Source organism: Lathyrus oleraceus, chromosome 4 (assembly GCF_024323335.1).
Source record: "Lathyrus oleraceus cultivar Zhongwan6 chromosome 4, CAAS_Psat_ZW6_1.0, whole genome shotgun sequence".
Lineage (NCBI taxonomy): Eukaryota > Viridiplantae > Streptophyta > Magnoliopsida > Fabales > Fabaceae > Lathyrus > Lathyrus oleraceus.
The window spans coordinates 191,575,206-191,595,517 of NC_066582.1; positions in this window are offsets into that span (position 1 = coordinate 191,575,206).

Below are 20,312 nucleotides of genomic sequence, written 5' to 3' on the forward strand. Positions count from 1 at the left end.
AAGATGGATTAAATTAGGACATTTTTCTCAAAAAAGATCTTGAAAAGCTTTAAAAGTGAAAAAGTTATGGGGTTTGGACCAAATGGTAGGCCATTCTTGCCAAAATATGACTAACAAACATGACCTAAAAATGTCATTTTGAGATTTCTTGACTTTTATGTTACCATAATGGATGTTTTGATACCATATGATCATATCTTTATTGAAAATGAGGCTTGGTGCTTTTTGGGATGATTTTAGGTCAAGTCTATGGGTGCAATCAATGCATTGAAAGTTAAAAGTTCATGATCAAACCAAAGACATGTACCATGAATGAAATGGACGTTTGATTGATGAGTTGTGGTTGAGAATGAACTAAATTGAAGGTTAATGAAGTGTTTAATGATGGGATGATCAATTGAGGTAATGTTATGAAGAAAAAGATGCACGAACTAGGGTTTCTTGGATGTAAAGTTTCATCAAGAGCTATAGCCAAACAAATTAGGGTTTTTGGGTGCAAAAGATACATTGAGGTGATTCAAAGGGATTGTGATATGAACAAAGTTTGGATATTAGGTGTCCTCAATGGTATGGTCAAGGTACAAGTTTAATCATGACTTGTACATGCCATTGAGGTTCAAGAACTAGGGTTAATGTCCTTGGGTGACTAGATGAATCTTCACATGTCTTCAATGAGGGCTCACCGTCTAATTAGGGTTTTGGAGGTGAGGGAGTTGTCTTCAATGATCCTCCAAGGTCCAAGGGATACTTGAGTATTAAGATTAGAGTTAAGGTGGCTTGGGCACACCTCAAGATGATTAGGGGTCTTGAAGATCCTTAGATGAACCTCATGCCTTGAGTTTGTGGATCATCATGGATGTAGATGCACATATGATGATGTATGATGAACACATGCTTATGTATTAGGGTTACGAGGATTGTGTGAAGGTAAGGTAAATTTGAGGGTATGACACCCCTTAGTTACAAACTCTATAGCAGGGAAGACCTATGGAGTTCCTAGAAAAATCCATAAAAATATCCCTATGAATTATATCCCACCATGTAAAATCACTTACATGTAAACCTATGTTAGAAAGTTTTCCTATGCAATGATTACCTTCCCTAAAGATGTGAGTTACCAAAAAATGAATGGATCTTAGTATGATGCAATACATTCTCCCACATGTTCCGAAGGATCCAAGGAACCATAGAAGGAATGTTCAACGCAAGAACAACCAATTTTGAATCTGAGTATAACCAAAGATGATTCCAATTTTTATCTTTAGCAATCTCAATAACCATCATAGAAGCCGTAAGATCTTCCATTAAGGCATTCCAAATCCCAATATTGTTTGAGAAGCTTTCAAGATGATATCCCATACGATCCCTATAAATACCACCACAAACAGCAACACCCAAAACTCCCATAGAAGCACCATCAGCATTTCATTTTACCAAATTTATAAAAGGGGGATATTAGGGGAAATATTTCACTATACAAGTCTTGGGAGGATTCAACTTCACATTGAAGCAATTAAGAATATTAAAATCCAACATTGAAATAGAACCGGTTTTGAGAGTAGCATTACCCGTGCGAGAAACCTCAACAATTATAGAATTGAATGTTGTCTTCTAGTGAGTTTTGATGTTGTTTAACCTGATTTTGTTCCTAGCTTACTAGATTGCATTAATAGTGTTGATTATAGTTGCCAACACTAACAACTTGCCCTGAGCAGAAAATGGTTTGTTCAACGCCTCCCCATGTCGTGCCGCGAAAAATACCTGAGCGCATCGCACACTCGAGGATACAACAGAATAGCCACAAAAATATATGTATTCCCTAAGGAAAGGGAAAATATTGATAAAACCTCAGGGAAGAGTAATAGGTAAGGAAATCGGTTATGCAAGAGGAAGTTATTAGCATCCCTCACATCCGCTGTACTCAACGGGAACCATTTTGATTGTTCTTTGCTCTAATGGTTGTTACATCTAAAAGTTAGTTGCGAATGATTAAAGGGCAAAAAGGTTTAATAATTAGTGTGCTCACTAAGGATTTGAACTCTTATGCCTACATATTCTCATAGCTTTGTAGTTCGTGGTAGAAAATAGGGATGTGTTGGTTGCTTTTAGAGAACAGTTATAATCTTATCTTAGAAGTTTATAAATGTTAGCTGATTATGATACTTATGTGGATGCTCTAAGCTTTTGGTCTGACTGCTAAGGAACAAATTATAACAGTTCTTTTATGAAAAGAAAGAATATTGTTTTGCAAAAGGTTTGTGTGATAAAAAAATAAAGAGTTGATTGAGTTGAAAACAAAATAAATTTCTTAAATGTAAAAGAGGGGTGTTGAAAGAGGAGAGTGTTCTATGTGTGTGGTGAAAGTATTGTTTGTATCAATATAGAAGCGTATCTAAATCAAAGAATGTGGATAATGCAGAAATGTATGATTTTGACTAGATCCAAAGATCAAGACCTACAAAAGGGGTTGCCAGAGCATGAAGCTCCATAGGCGAATGAAGGTTTCCGGAGCATGAGGCTCCATAGGGAAATGCATGAGAGTTTCTAGAGTGTGAGGATCCACAGGGCAACGCATGAGGTTTTCTAGAGTATGAGACTCCGTAGGGCAATGCATGAAAGGTTTCTAGAGTATGAGACTCCACAGGGCAAAATAAAATAAAAGGGTTGGCTAGAGCATGAAACTCCACATGGCAATGATATGAGGGTTTCTAGAGCATGAGGCTCCACAAGGAAATGCATGAAGTGTTGATTCATAAATGGGTGTTTGACCTATGAGGTGTTTAACCCACCAAATGTATGGAAGCCAAAGAATACAATGTTTGGTCCAGAGAGAAGAGTATTATTGATGGAGGTTGTTGCAGTGCTGAGATGTTTAAGTCTTAAAGTGTTGAATGTGGGGAAAAAGATGTGTCAATCGTTTGATTTGAATTGCACTAAAGTATATAGATGAAGGTAAATACTTTAAATAACTGGGGCCTACTCCCCGTACTCAAAGGTACTCTAGACAAGGATAGGAAAAATTTCTATCATCCTTCTATGTGACTTAAGGCTCGTGGCGCACAATTCGCATCATGTCTGGCAAGTGTTGAAGGTGAATCTTTTGTTGTGCTTGAAGGAATCAGTAATCCAGTCTTGATGTTCAGAGTCTCCAAATTTTAAAGTATGAAGCTTGACTTGAATTGAGGTTCAGGTGCAGGTGTGGAGATCTAACCCAATCAAGTGATCAAGGGACTTATGGTCACTTGACTAGATAGGGGAAGCAGACAATAATTCAAGATAAGTCGAAGACAAAGTCTAATATCAAAAGTAACTAATTGATCAAGGATAAACTTGATAAACTAATCAAAGGGTGATAGTCATGCTAAGAACACATCAATCACATGGATTTTGATTAGAAGTTAAGGTCATCAAAAGTTGGAATAAACCATAATCTCTAATGAATTGATTTTTAAAGAGAAATTCTAACACTAAATCTAATTAAAGTATAAAATAAAATCTATCGTAATATGACTTATTAGTTAATGTGTATTTAAGAGTGTTTTCATGTGTACTTAAAATCTAAGAAAAAAAGAATCAAAAGAAATGAAAGAAAATAACAATAATTAAGTGTAAGAAGTAAAAAAAACTATGCAGTGATGTGTGCTGAACCAAGGGAGTTTGAATAGAAAAGCGGGCGTTGGCCCAACAGTTAAGGCTCGTGTTATGTTTTTTTGGTGTTATGAGTCTGAGTGGGTTGCCAAAGCAATTCTACGGGGTACATGGAAGTAAGGACTTTGGGTCTGGTTAGAGGCCCACACACTGAGGGAAAAGGGGAATGAAGCAGAATCAATCCCCTCATTTGAATTTCACTACAAACTAAACCTCACCTCAGACCTCTCTCTCTCTCTATATATATATATATATATATCTTCCCTCATCGTATCCGAAGTCTTTCTATCGCGTCGGAGGTGGCGGAGCATCCTAGAAATGTCCATAACCACCATCATCAGAACCATCTTATTCTCCTATTCGGACTTCTTACCATGATTTCATATAACTCTCAAAGATACTCTTTATCCCTCAAGATTTTATTAAGAACCTTAAAAATCAAAACAACAATTAAATGGTGGTAGGGAGGAATCAGAGCCTAAAACCTTAGGGCTTTAATTCCCCACACCTGAAACTACATTGTGGTAACCAGCTTGAGGCCAAAGAAGATAGAACAGAGGGAGGTACCAACCTACAGGGTCGAGGCATACCCTGGAATGCATTGAAGGTTGAAGAAGACAATAAGAAGACCAGAGATGTGTATCTAGGTAAATTATCCACTCCTTAACCCCTTTTAATAGTAACTTCTTCTTCTTCTTCACGCAGTTTTTAGGAGCTTGAATTTGTGATGTTGTTGTTATTGTGTCACTAGAGGGTGAGGTTGGGAGGGATTTATGAATTGCTGTGAGAAGTTGAAGATGGTGATGAGGTTGAGCTCAACTGATAGAGCTTCCAATGTTGAAGCTCTATAACTATGGCGATAAACGTGTAGTGAGGGTGAGTTTAGAAAGAGAGAGTGAGTGAGGAAGACTAAGATGATTAAGCAATGATTATGGTAAAGAATGATTGGGTGATGAATACAATTTATAGAGTCGATTCCTAACTGTTAAGTTAACACCGTTGTAAGACCCCAATTTTGACCCTAAGATCCCTTATGTAATTTCATCATAAGCATTAACATTGGGATCATACATTGGCATCCTCCTTACCACTTTTTCATTGGGTTTGTTTTGGAGAAATCACCAAGCACTTTGTGATTATATCATACTTGTATATTATCATTTTACTAACCAAAATACCAAAAATATGTCTTTGTATTTTCCTAACTCTTTGTAGGTAGGGCATGATCACCATTGATCTATCATTGTAGTGGGGTATTCGTTACCATTAGAGATATTGACTAAATCCAAGGTAAATCATACAAGTCAAGTCGCCACTGCACTTCTATTTATCCAAAGGAATGGTTAGAAAGCAAACAAAAACCTAAAAGTTTTATCGAATCAAAAACTAGTAAATATGTCAGAGATCTGGGTAAGGGGGTTGGTTATGCAATGGGAAGGTATTAGGCACCCAAAGCATCCCAGGTACTCCTAGGGATGCCCTTTTCACATTTGTTGCAAAGGTTGTTGTTTTTTTTTTTGAAAGTTTATTTGTACAAACATGATTGAAGGGATGAGAAAAGCGTGTATGTTTATCTAATGTACTACTTACTAAAAGAAGGGTCAAAAGAAAATGACTCGCACGGACGTCGCATCCACTGCATACGTATCTCATCTGAATCTGAGAATCAGAGTCTTCGTAGCTCAGCTAGCTATGGGTTAAAGAGGAGTGTGCTCGCTAAGACATCGCGTCTTATGCCTACGTATCTCATCTGGGATGAAAATCAGAGCAAAACGTAGTTCGACCACCTATGGGGTAAGGGTTGTGTTTTGGGGTGAACGACGTTACTACGCAATCTACCCGATGCTCGACCTTTGGAGACTTACTCGCCTGTAGTAGAAGGAGATAACATGTTCTTAGGAGAAGAAAAATCAATGAGTTGTTTGCGTTTTAGGGACGCTCATGCAAAAGGGGAGTCCATGAAATATTATGGGGGACGATCACACCATACAAATCAAACATGCATAAAGTAAACTGCCACCAAAGGGGGCTCAAACATACATGGGTAGGGCTTTAGTCAAGAGGGGTCATATCAACCTCGACAAACAAGCCATGGAAGGGTAATCAAACGGGCTCTTAACCTCTGACATTGAACGTCAGGGTGAGCAGATTAACAGGGTAATGAGGATAAGACCTCATAGCTCTTAACCCTGGACAGGGTGAGCTCATGACAAAAAGTGGGGATTCAGAAAGGTGGAACCCTCTCCACTGACCGACCGGACAAAAGATCTCGGGTTTTTGTTCTGAAGCATCAACACGTAGTATGAGCATAAAGAACGACACACTGAATAACGGGGGATTGATTACTAATCCCTTTTATCCGTCAATTGCCTCTTCATGGAGGTCTTTAGCATAAAAGTAACACACAGGAACATTGCCTCCTATCGAGGTCTTCCAGCTAAGAAAGCAGTAAAATGCTAAAAGATGTAAAAGGGATTAAGATCTACCACACGGATAATGATCCGGAGTAATAACAATTCAAGAAACAAGAAACCCAGAGATCCTTCCAAGCTAACACCATCAAAGAAAGTGAGTCAGTACAGGCAATCGGAATAAACCTACGGGTGGTATCCCACAAATAAAGTGGAATACCAAGTAAGCTATCCCTGCAGGAGTATGTGAGCCCTCACAAAAACTCAACGATCGGGTTAGAGTAACAGGATGGAATCGGGAGAAAACAATGCCATAACAAACACAAAACAGGTTAGAGCAAATAGAAAAAATCAAATGTTGTCGCGATCGCCGTTGCATCGCCTAGCGAAAGCTTAGCGAAGCTTCGCTGCAGGCTCGCCTAGCGAAGGTGCTAGCGAGCGCCTGCGGGTTCTGGATTTCCCATTGATAACAGTACGATTTTAGGGACTCCAAACCCTATGGCATCCATCTCAGAAATTAAGTGATCAAAACATTCAAAGTATTGTTTACACATTCATGCATATCTAAACCCGTGGGTAAAAACTGAACGATACCTCACACATTCAGAGTATTCAAATTAAAAGCATAGAGTAATGGGGATAAGGGCAAACCTGGTTGGAGAGACCGATAAAACTCGAAAGGCACGACTGGGTTTGCAAAGCAATGGCAGGGTTTGCGTGAGGCGGAGGCGAAAGTGTGTGAGTCCGAGTGAACCTTTCAGAGTTGCCTGGAGGTTGTTGCAGATTAGTTCGTAGGTTTCCCTTCTGCCTCTTTTCTCTAATAATCTCCTCCGTCTTCCTTCTCAAATGAAGCTCTAGTATTTATAACCTGAAATTGGTGACTTGGTGGGCTCAGAGTCAGGCCCAAAATTTTCTGTTATTTTCTGAAATGCGCGCTCTTCGCCTAGCGAAGGATCTGCTCGCCTAGAGAGCATGACAGTTCAGTTCGCTTAGCGAACCAGTCTGCTCGCCTAGCGAGCATGACAGCTCAGACCTTGTGATTGCTCAAGCTGACTGGAGAGATCGAATGAAATTGAATTGCCCGGTTGGGTTTGCAAAGCACTCTTAGGGTTTATATGAGAGGGAATTGGTTCTTTGCCGATGAGTTCCCTTCAGTCTCTAGAGGTCGCTCTGAACTCTGTTAGCTCTTCTCTCACTATCTTTTTCCCTGCCAGGGTAATAGGAATAGAATTCTTTTGTTTCACTAAAACTCTGAATTTATAACCTGATTTTTGTGGACCTGTGGGCTCAAATGAGAGAGGCCCAAGTCCAAAAATTTTCTGTTATATTTTATTTATTTATTTATTTATTTTTATTTTTTATTTTATTTTTGTTATTTTTTATTTATTTATTTTTAACACGTGGGCTTCGCCTAACGAGCATGACAGTTCAAGAAATTCCTCTAAGCGTAGGTGATTCTGGTGGCTTTTCTTGGGACTCGCTAGGCGACCCATTCTGCTGCCTAGCGAGCATGACAGCTCATGAACAAACTTTTGCTCCTTCAAGATTAACGTTTTGACTGACGAATAGACCCCTGTTGGAAGTAACTCAGGTCCTTCCCTTGTGTTGACTGATCATCTAAATAGAACCCACAAAGTGTCCTGGATGATGTTCAAGCTTCTTGGAGCTAATCCCGATTGACATGATGAAATGCAATGTATCTAATTCTGATTGATAATGATGAAATGCAATGTGAAATGTTAAATGACCTAAAAATTAATGCATGAATGAGGAGGGAAAATTTTGGGGTGTTACAGCTGCCCCTATTCAGTCATCAGCTAACTCGAGCAGGATGAAAGCGAACAGCTTATCAGACAAACAGGGTGAGCTGTGATTGAATAACAAAGACAGCCCGAAAATTTGCGCTCTGAGAACACCACAAAAATGCTGAAATACACCGCGCTGTTTATTTCTCTTCCGATCCTCTGGCTGAATCTGAATCAGTCTTCTGACTTAACTTGGAGTTTCGATCATCTGGCTGAATCTATACTCAATTTAGTCCTCTAGTTGGATATTAATTTTGATCCTCGGGCTGGATACGGTGTTAATCTTCTGGCTAGATCTTCTTCGATCTTCTGGCTAGATCTTCTTCGATCTTCTGGCTAGATCTTCTTCGATCTTCTAGCTAGATCTTCTTTGTTTCGATTCTCTGGCCGAATCTATTCTCTTCGATTCTCTGGCTGAATCTATTTCCGGTCTTCGGGCTAGACCTGACTTCGATCTTCTGGCTAGATCTACTTCGATCTTCTGGCTAGATCTACTTGGTTTCGATTCTCTAGATGAATCTATTCTCTTTGATTCTCTGGCTGAATCTATTTCCGGTCTTCGGGCTAGACCTGACTTTGATCTTCTGGCTAGATCTACTTCATTTTGATGATAAATTCCCAACATCAGGATCTCGCATCTGAGGCATGCGCTGGTTGACCCTCTTTCGAAATCTACACCCAACCTTCATGTTAGATATGCAGCTCCGAGAATACTCCACTTTTGGGCTTCGTACATATTCTTCGAGCTAGAACATGCTGTAACGACTCTTCAATTAGACTTTTGTTTTTAAATTGCGATCCGCGGGCTGGACCCTCTTGTAGATTGATTTTCTGTTGAACTGTCAATCTACTCCTCTAGCTGGTTTGCTGGGGAAATAATGCTTGTAGGCGATTCTCTGGCTGATACTTCAAATTGAACCTCAGGCTGGCTCATTGGAAAATGATTCTCAGGCTGAATCTTCGAAATGACCCTCATGCTGGATCACACACACTTGATCCTCTGGCTGAATCTCATGACTTTGGTTGTAAAGCAATTCTTCGGTCTGCTTTGAAGAACCTGTTTATCAGCTTATGTGTATGCTTGATATGCATGCAAATGCAAATGTTATGCATGGTGTAAAAAGAAATCTGCTTGGGGAAGCAAGCTCCGGTAGGGAACGGATCGCTGTATCAATCCTTGAATGCGCTGTGGGGAACGATTCGTCTGCCGGGACCGGGGAGCCACCGAAAATAAATCGGCTTTTTTTTGGAAAGTTGACCTTGCTGGGGAAGTATCAACTATGGAAACTTTGTTTGGCGAGGCTCTGTAAGGAGAGTCTGTGGGGAAAGCACTTCCTAGGGAAATGTCGTAGGAATCGACCTTTATTGGGGATATGAACTTGCTAATCGTAGAAACATTGCCATTTTTTATTGTTTTTCTGTAAAAGTAGAAAATAACTGAAAGAAAGGGAACACAAAATTGTTTGCAAAAGTTGTCCTTTATTGATGATGAAAATAATTGCGAAATGCGACTAAATGGATGGCCCTACAGATGAGTCATTACACCTTGGGCAAAGTGTAAGACTTTATTATGCATGTAAAAAGGAAAACAATAAAAATTACTCTTTCAGTAGAGTAACCCGGACGAATTTTTCAGACGACCAATTGTTGAGCTTTTCTCCCGGGACACACGGTCGAATCCAGTTATCTAAGTCACAGTCGCTGTCAGCCTTGTCTTCATCTGCAGCATTGATGATGTGGGGAGAAACCAAACCCCCGCTAGAGAAAGTATCAGCTTCATTCTTCTGAGACTCCGGAGTAAACCCCAATCCAAACTTGTCTTCTTTGATGACTGGCTCCACAAATTTGCCCCAGCCTTGGGCATTACCAGCTTTAACCACTTCAACAGCTTGCTTGTATGAAGAGATAGAAGTACCGACCTTCTCAGTCTTAGGTGAAAAAACAGCTGAGGGTGTCTGATTTAGCTGGTCGACTACCTTGTAGTCACTTTTCTTGATAATCCTCATAAACTCATCCACTTCCTTCTCGAATGCGGTCTTAGGAGGAGCTTCCTCAGTAGTAACCTCTTCGGTGGCTACCTATAACACCCCAAAATTTGCGCTCTTCATTCATGCATTCATTTTTAGGTCATTTAACATTTCATATTGCATTTCATCATGTCAATCAGAATCAGATCCAAAAAAAAACTTTATTTTAAAAAAAAAAAACGAAAAAAAAAGAACGGAAAAAAAAAACGAAAAAAAAAATTAATTAATTAATTAAATAAATAAATAAATAAAATAAAAGAAAAAAATCTCAAACTTGGACCTCTCTCAAAAGCCGACTAAGCTATCAATATTAGCCTATAAATACTAGAGTTTCATTGAAACAAAACAGACAAAAAAAGGAAGAGAAGCAAAATACTCTGAGGTTTCCTTGGAACAAAACCCTGGACAAAACCTGGAGAGAAACTTGACAGAGAACTCAGAGCAGCCTCCAAACTCTGAAGGGAACTCAACTGCACAGAATCACCTCTGCCTCACATAAACCCTAAAGATTGTTTTGTAAACCTCACGGGTGCAACTCAATTTCTATCAAGCTCTCCAATCAGGTTTACCCTTATTCCCATTACCTTTATGCTCTTAATTTGGATCATCTGAATGTATGAGGTATGATGGATGAATTTCATTAGGTTTTTGCCCACGGGTTTTAAATGTATATGAATGTATAAATAATGCCTTGAATGCTTAATCCTTATCGTGTTTCACTAACCCTTTTGTTGAGTTTTTGTGAAGGCTCACATGACTTTTGCAGGGATAACTCGCTGGATATTCCACTTTGCTCGTGGGATACCATTTGGGAGATTTATTCTGATTGCCTTGTTGGCTCATTTACTTTATACATGTTTGTTTTGTATGTGTTCGTATCCCCACAGGTAGCGCGGTTCCTTCGTCGAGGACTGCCTTTTTGCCCTTGAGCATCCCCCAAACCCAAAAACCCAAAGCAACACGTTAACTCCTTCTACTACAGGCGAGTAAGTCTTCAAAGGTCGAGCATCCGGTAGATTGCGTAGTAACGTCGTTCGTCCAAAACCCAATCCATAACCCCGTAGTTAGCCGAACTACGGCTTGCTCTGGTTCTCATTCCAGATGAGATACGTAGGCATAAGACGCGATGTCTTAGCGAGCACAATTACCCTTAACCCCTAGGTAGCCGAGCTACGAAGACTCTGATTCTCATATTCGGATGAGATACGTATGCAGTGGATGCGACATCCGTGCGAGTCATTTTCTTTTGACCCCTTTTTTTTAGTAAATAACACATTAGATAAACCCACACCCTTCAGACAAGAACTACAAAAGTGGATCCCGTAGAGTACTACGGATGCGTAGGGGTGCTAATACCTTCCCTTCGCATAATCGACTCCCGAACCCAAGATTTGGTTGCGAGACCCTGTCTTGTCCTTTCCTTTTTCCAGGTTTACTTCGAGCGTTTCCTTTCCCTCCTTTGGGATAAATAACGCACGGTGGCGACTCTCCTGTCTTTCTTCGCCAGTTGTTTTTTTTCGCATTCCATTTTTCAGGTTGCGACAGTTGGCGACTCAGCTGGGGACCCGGTTTCCCTAAGCGAGTCCCTCCTAGCTTTTGTAGGTTGTTTGTTTATTGGGTGTTTATTCTTTTGTACAGTTATTTATCTTTCAACATTTACCTGCTTTATTGCATTGTGTAGATATGACTGTCGTATCTGCTGGTTCTGTTTGTGAGATGAGTTCTATACCCGAACTCGAGTGCACTTAGGATAGGAGAATGTCATAGTCTTGTTGACTTGTGTGGAGTTATTCCTTAGCAAGTTGACTTGCAAGGCCATTCACTTGGTGGAGGTCATGTTGAGATCAATAATGTCACACAAGTAAGTTGTGGTTAGACATTACCTTTTCCAATATAGACCTTAGAAGCCAAGGACCTTAGTTTACCAAACCCATCTTGGCCTATTCGTAGGACGTAGTGCGAAAGTCGTTCAAGTGTAAGATTTGATACGATTGTTACGCGATACTACACTCATAAGAGTCTCTCTTGAGAATATTTTTGGAATACGAGTAGTCGTTCCTCCGATAATATCCGAAAGATGGGATTATGACTATGGGAACCTTTTGTAGAACATGTTTGGCAGGTTTAAACCTTAGTACACTCCCTTTGGGTGGTTCTTAACCTAAACTCCATGCTCGTGACTTGCAACAAACCCTTGATTCATGGTTGATCCGTTCATGTATCCTTAATATCAATGAAACTTGGGTGTTGATAAGGTGTAAACCATAATCCACCAAAAATGGATGGTTGATATTAAGGATAACATGATCCATCCCATGACCTTTGTTTGGTGTGCTTTGCTTGATCCTCTTAATTTCTCTCAAAGCAGTGCAACCTGACAGATGTTCAAGCGGATCCAGCAATTCTGATTGACATGCCATTGCATTGCATAACATCATCTGCATATTTGCATCCAACATCTCATGCTTATTCATTTGCAGGGTATTCCCTTTTTAAGGGGGGGCCTTAAAATCGAATAAGCAGTGCATCGCATACCATGCATACTAACCCTTGTTTGTTTTGCAGGTGTCACCGCAGTGTCTAATGTTTGTTCCCTGTTTCAAGCAGTTATTGGTCCCAAGCAAGTTCACAGGTACCCGACAAAGGAAAACCGTCCACGACTAGCAATGGACCAGATACAGAAAGAACTGGCTGATATGCGTGAAAGGATGGATCAGTTCATGACATTGATGACTGGTATGGCAGAAGGCCAGGCGAAGCTGAATGAATTGGTTGAGCAACCGAGGCCCGATCCAGAGGTGGAAATACCAAGTGCTGAGGGGAACCCTAGTAACCCTGGGAACACTGATAACCCTGTGAACACTGGAAACGCGGGTAACGCAAATGATGATGGAAACCCGGGTAATGTTGGCAACACAGGAAATGTTGGGAATGGTATTGGCGGAAGGTACAATGTGAATCAAGGGATTCGGATTAACGGGCGCCCCGTTACTGAAGATTGTCAGTATGATCAATTTTCTTTGCATGACGAGGCCCTCGAGACCACTCGCCGTATGGATGAGCTTGCTGAGAAGCTCAAATCTTTGGAGTCTCAAAATTCCTTAGGTTTTGATGTCACCAATCTTGGTCTGGTTCGGGGAGTAAGGATCCCTCACAAGTTCAAACCCCCTACTTTTGAGAAATACAACGGGGCTTCTTGCCCACGCACTCATCTCCAATCTTATCTGGGAAGGTTGGGAGCTCACACTGAAGATGAAAAGCTGTGGATATACTATTTTGAAGACAGTTTAACTGGAGCTTCTCGTGAATGGTATTCTCATTTGTCTCGTACTACCATCAAAAGCTGGAAAGACTTGGCAGAGGCTTTTATCAAGCAATATCAATACAACTTGGACATGGCTCCAAATCGGACCTTGTTGCAAGGAATGTCTCAGACTGCCAAGGAAACCTTTAGAGAATATGCTCAGCGTTGGAGACAGATTGCTGCATCCGTCCAACCCCCTATGTCTGAAAGGGAGATGGCGGACATGTTCATGAACACTCTTCAAGGAAATTATATCGAGAGATTGGCTGCTTGCCCATCAATCAGCTTTGCAGAGATAGTGATTGCTGGAGAAAGGATCGAGAGTCTGTTGAAGATGGGCCGAATTCAAGACAACAGTGCTTCCAACTCATCAGTTCCCAAGAAACCGTTTGCCGGTAACGGTCAGCGAAGAAGAGAAGGTGAGACGAGCGTTGTATATGCCAGCAGAGGCAGGGGCAGAGGACGCCCTAATTATTATCAAGATCAAGTGGCCGCAGTCACTATTCCAACACCTGTTCCTCAACCGCAGTATCATCCGCAACAGCAACCCAGGTACAACAATCAACAACAAGGAGGTAATTCGGGTCAGCAGAGACCCTATCAACAACGTCCAAGTCAGGCGGACCGGGTCATTGAGCCAATCCCAATGCCTTATTCTGTATTACTTCCCAAGCTGATTGACATGAATCTGGTTACGTTAAGAACTCTGGCCCCACCGGTAGATCCCAACAATCTGCCTAGAGGTTATGATGTCAACGCCAGATGTGCTTTTCACTCCAACGCACCTGGCCATACTACAGATAATTGCAAGGCTCTCCAGCTAAAGGTACAAGATTTGAGAGATGCCCAGGCCATGAATTTTTCTCCGGTGCCTAATGTTATCCAAAACCCGATGCCAGCTCACGGCGGGCAGAGGATTAATGTTGTTGATAGTGGGGAAACATTGAATTTGGTTTTTGATGTGACTAAAGTGAAGACTTCGCTATCGGTGGTCAAAGACCGACTCTTGAAAGGACGGATTTTCCCGGGCTGTGGGGAAGAGTGCAGAAATTGTCAAGACGCCGAGAACGGATGTGATAGTTTGAGAAGGGGTATTCAGCAACTGATAGATGAAGGTTGTCTTCAGTTCGATCAGACTCGTCTAGTGAAGAATGATTTGTCGACAGTAACGTTTTATTTCACTTCTGAAGAAATATATGTTCCCGAGAGACCCGCTCCGACAACAATATATTTCCCAGAAAGTCCAGTACCAATTTACTCTAACAACCCTCAACCGACTTTGATTGGTCCGGTCACCATCACGGTACCAGGACCTGTTTCGTATGAGAAATACAGTGCTATCCCGTGGCACAATGGGGCTGATATCTACTGCTAGAGGCAGAAAGTTAACGAAGAAGACATTGACATTGGTAGCTCCGCTGTAGACAATGTTGGAGGAATTGGTGGCTTCACTCGCAGTGGACGCCTATTTGCACTATCAATATTGCGCACAAATACTGAAGCTCAGGAAACTGCCAACGCTAAAGGAAAACAGGTATCCACCGAAGAGGTTACTACCGAGGAAGCTCCTTCTAAGACCGCAGTCGAGAAGGAAGTGGATGAGTTTATGAGGATTATCAAGAAAAGTGACTACAAGGTAGTCGACCAGCTAAATCAGACACCCTCAAAGATCTCCATTCTCTCACTATTGATGTGCTTTGAGGCACATAGAGCAGCCTTGTTGAAAGTACTGAATATGGCTTATGTTCCCCCAGAGATAACTGTTGACCAGCTGGAGTCGGTAGTTTCAAATGTACACACTAGCCATGCGCTAGGTTTCACCGATTATGACCTAACATCTGAGGGCAGGAATCACAACAAAACCTTGCATATCACAATGGAATGCAAAGGGACAGTGCTTTCCCATTTTTTGGTTGATACAGGTTCTTCTCTGAATGTTCTCCCAAAGAAAGCCTTAACGAAGTTGGATTGCGATGACGCCACCCTGAGGCCGAGTAATTTAGTTGTAAGGGCTTTTGATGGCTCTAAGCGAGTTGTTTGTGGCGAAGTTGAGTTGCCAGTTAAGATTGGACCGCAGGTATTCAAGAGTACCTTTTATGTGATGGATATCCAGCCTGCCTATAGCTGTCTGCTAGGTCGACCCTGGATTCATGATGCCGGTGTTGTTACTTCTACTCTCCACCAGAAGCTCAAATATGGACTAGAAGGTCAGATCGTCACCGTCTGGGGTGAAAAGGATATTTTTGTTAGCCACCTGTCTACATTTAAGTATGTGGAGATGGATGGCGAGATGCATGAGTTGTTGTGTCAGGGCTTCGAAGCCATAAACATCAGTGAGGTCGCGCCCGAAACTGTCTTTTCACCTGAGTCTGAGAAGGTCGGGACTTCTATCTCTTCATACAAGCAAGTTGTTGAAGTGGTTAAGGCTGGTAATGCCAAAGGCTGGGGCAGATTTGGGGAGCCAATCATAAAAGAAGACAGGTTTGGATTGGGGTATACTCCGGGGTCTCAGAAGAATGAAGTCGGTACTTTCTCCAGCGGGGGTTTGGTTTCTCCCCACACCGTCAATGCTGCAGATGAAGACAAGGCTGACAGCGACTGTTACTTAGATAGCTGGATTCGCCCGTGTGTCCCAGGAGAAAAGCTCGACAATTGGTCGTCTGAAAAAGTCGTCCAGTTTACTCTACTGAAGGAGTAATTTGTATTGTTTTCCTTTTATCACATGCATAACAAAGTCTTACACTTTGACCAAGGTGTAATGACTCATCTGTAGGGACATCCATTTAGTTACATTTCGCAATTATTTTCATCATCAATAAAGGACAGCTTTTGCAAACAATTTTGTGTTCTCTTTCTTTCAATTATTTTTACTTTTAAAAAAACGGCAATGTTTCTTTTTCGTTTTTCTTTCCAAAAAACACCTCGTAAAACTGATCACCCGATCTCACTGCTAACGACACTGCTATGGCCAAGTATGACTTCGACAATCCTATCTATCAAGCCGAAGAAGGGGTTGAGGAAGATTGTGATTTGCCTGAGGAGTTAGCCAGGTTGTTGAAACAGGAGGACCGAGCTATCACACCTTATCAGGAGGTGGTTGAGACCATCAACATTGGTACTGAAGACGACAAGAAAGAGATCAAGATCGGGGCCAGTCTACAGGCCGAGAGGAAAAGACCGTTGATCATGTACTTGACTGTGTTAGAAAGGTCAATGGGTTGTGTGCTCGGTCAGCATGATGAGTCAGGTCGAAAAGAGCATGCAATATACTACCTTAGCAAAAAGTTTACCGACTGTGAACAAAGATACTCACTGCTCGAGAAAACATGCCGCGCTTTGGCATGGGCTGCTTGCCGACTAAGACAGTATATGTTGACTCACACGACTCTATTGATATCAAAGATGGATCAAGTCAAGTATATTTTTGAAAAGCCAGCAGGGTTGCTAGGTGGCAAATGATGCTAAAAGAGTATGACATCCAATACACTTCACAAAAAGCCATCAAAGGAAGTGTCTTATCAGACTATCTTGTCGCGCAACCGATTGATGATTACCAACCTATGAGGTTCGACTTTCCTGATGAGGACATCATGTTTCTCAAATCAAAAGATTGCGAGGAACTACTCCCGGAGGAGGGGCCTGACCCTGAATCCAAATGGATTATGATGTTTGATGGGGTGGTCAACGTCAATGGTCGCGGAGTTGGTGCAGTGTTGATCACACCGGAGGGGGTTCATATGCCATTTTGTGCCAGAATAACTTTTCCCTGCACCAACAATGAAGCCGGACGAAGCAGAATGGGTCCGTTCTCGATACAATCAGCTAAGCCTAGTTGAGGAAAAGAGACTAGCAGCTATATGCCATGGCCAGCTATATCAGAGACGGACGAAGAGAGCATTTGATCAGAAAGTGCGCCCTCGGGAGTATCGAGTCGGTGAATTGGTACTCAAAAGAATTCTTCCTCCCAACACAGATCACAGGGGCAAATGGACACCGAACAACGAGGGTCCATACGTGGTTAAAAGAGTTTTCTCTGGCGGAGCTCTGATGCTAACAACCATGGATGGCGAAGACTTCCCGTCCCCTGTCAACTCAGATGGAGTTAAAAAATACTTCGCATAAAATAGACCTGTTGGACAGTAAAAAGAATAGTCCAGGCAAAAAGGGGCATCCCGACGAACAAAAAAAAAAGAATGAAGAGGTTCGGGCAAAAATTAGGGATATAAAAATAAAAAAAAATGTACACCAGGTGAGTCGAAAACCCGAAAGGGCGGCTCAGGCAAAAAAGGGTATCCTGGTGGATTGAAAACCCAAAAGGGCGGTCCACGCAAAAGTTAGGGAATAAGCGAATAACTGCGATCTGAGTTCATCCGTGTTATATCACCGTTTCATTCAATCCGACAATCTTCGAAGGTAAAAGATCGACTAATCATCCACTTCAGAAAGCAAGATGAGCAGAGCGTCTTGAGGACATACGAGCCATAGCAGAGTCGAAACTCGGTGGGACCCCGTTTCCACATTGCCATTAGGATGGTTTCTCTTGTTCAATTTATAGTGATCGCCTCTTTCCAGGGATCAGCTTCCTGATGTACTCGCCTATTCCTGGCACAAATTTTTCAAACCAACAAAAGTCGAATAATTCAGTTAAAAAGCCTCTTTACTTTTCATTTATCAGTTTGTTTACAAAAGATGTCTGAATTCTTGAGGAAACATATTGCATCTGAATGTAATGGTGGCTTTTGCAGATGACTTGTGTAGCGGTGTATTCGTCGCCATATGATTTATCGATTAAACCATAAGCAAAGCAATACAATGAAGTTTCGAGTCGCCACCGCACTTTTATTTATCCAAAGGACTGGCTAAAAAGCGAACAAAAGCCTAAGAAGTTTTACACGTAGAAAACTAATAAAAGATCAGAGATTCCGGGTAAGGGGTAAGTTACGCAATGGGAAGGTGTTAGGCACCCACTACGTCCTAGGTACTCCTAGGGAGCCCTTTTCACACTTGTTGTAGAATATTGTTATTTGTTAAGACATATGCATTGTGCAAACATGAGTGAGATGACGAGGAAAGAATGTACAAGTTTTATTGGGTTTGAGCGGATGAACCCGCTGCCTACGTACCTTCCATCAAAGGTAAGGATCAAAACGCCGTAGTTCGGCTAAAAGATTTCCAAAAGTGAGTTGGATTCAATTTTAAACAATAGCACTGAGGCTTTTCATTATCAATGGGAGAACACTCGACCAAAACCAACATCCACCATGCGAGGATAGCTTCGACGTACGAGAGGGGTTAACCCTATTTTCAGTACGGAAGTCTTACTGTCGACTCACTAAAGATAAGGTGAGGTTTACATCAACCACAATGATAATTGAAACCTACGGCTAATGCATGAAAAGATTAAGGGACATGGCCAAAACAAGTGAATGAGTGAAGTTAATTGATTGTGATTATGAAAGTGAAGTCAAAGTATGATTAAGATTAATTCAAAAGAAGTATTATGAAATGGAGTTTGTGAAAAGAGTCAAGGACTTGAGTCCAGGTTTTTAGTTTGAAAAACATGAAGATGTTTGCACAATGTCTAAGTCAAGTTTAAGATCAAAGTGTGAAAAGGTTCTAGGACACAATGAGGATGACTGAGGGAGGATGGAAAGTAAAGCTTCTCAGGAGGTTCACTTCTTGAGATCATATGAGAAATGATTCAAGGGTGTCCTTTGGAATGGAAAGTAAGTAATGAAGCAAACAAACAAATGATACCGGATGCCACTCAATGGTCTTACTCCAATCTCACAAACAAAAGCGGATATCGGATACCAATGGCTGGGTTTACACCAATCTCCTAAAACAGAACTGGATATCAGAGGCCACTCAATGGTCTTACACTAATCTCCTCAAAAAAGAAAACAATGAAGAAATATGGAAGTCAACTGCCAGCTTGTGGGACTTAGGTTAACCCCACACATGATCATAGGAAAGCAAATGCCAACTTGTGGGACTTATAATTGCATCCTCTCACAAACAAAGAAAGCAAAACAGGGATGTCAGATGCCAACTTGTGGGACTTACTCTAACACACAGTATGATCCTAGGAAAACAACTGCCAACTTGTGGGACTTAGGTTAACCCCACACATGATCATAGGAAAGCAAATGCCAACTTGTGGGACTTATAATTGCATCCTCTCACAAACAAAGAAAGCAAAACAGTGATGTCAGATGCCAACTTGTGGGACTTACTCTAACACACAGTATGATCCTAGGAAAACAACTGCCAACTTGTGGGACTTACAATTGTATCCTCACATACAAACAATACAACAAGCAAAGATAAGATGAGTGGCCAATGTGATGGACTTATACTCACTTCCATATCATAGGAACAAATGCCAACTCGTGGGACTTACAATTGTCCTCAATGGGTAAACAACAATAATGATGTCAAACAGACAAAAGAGATGCTCATGCATTAATGGTAATTGATGATGATAAATGCATAACATACAGGCAAGCAAGTGCATATGAAGCAACCAAACAGTCAATGAGAATCAAACAACACACTCTATAGCCAAACAAGGGGGCTCACACAAGAGGGTTTGACTATAAAAGTCCACTGTAATGGGTGAAGGTCGCTCTTAACCTTGCCATTGAGAGGCTAAGGTGAAGCAGATGAAAAGGAGATGAGGGGTGTGCCTCATTGCTTCTATCCCTGATCAGGGAGAGCATGTAAGAAAGTGTGGGAGTTCAGAAAGTAGGAACTCTCTCCACATTATTGACTCGATTAGATCTTGGGTATTTATCTCATTTGCTTCAACCAGGTACTGGGAGCAAAGAGATGACACACTGAATAGTGGGGGATAGATTGCTTATCCCTACCTTCCACCAATTGCCTTACTTGAAGGACTTTTCCTGCTTAGGACAAATATAAACAAACACAGGCATTGCCTCTTAAGGAGGACTTCAGACAGTTTGCCCGGTCAAATAACAGACCGGGTCTCCAGACTACATGAAGAAGGAGTATTTATACCTCAAAGCAAATGCTAAATAGCAAAGCAAGCAATCAAGTTCAAAGAACTTAGGCAACTAAAGTACCTGAAAAAAGTCAAACTTATTAGTAAACA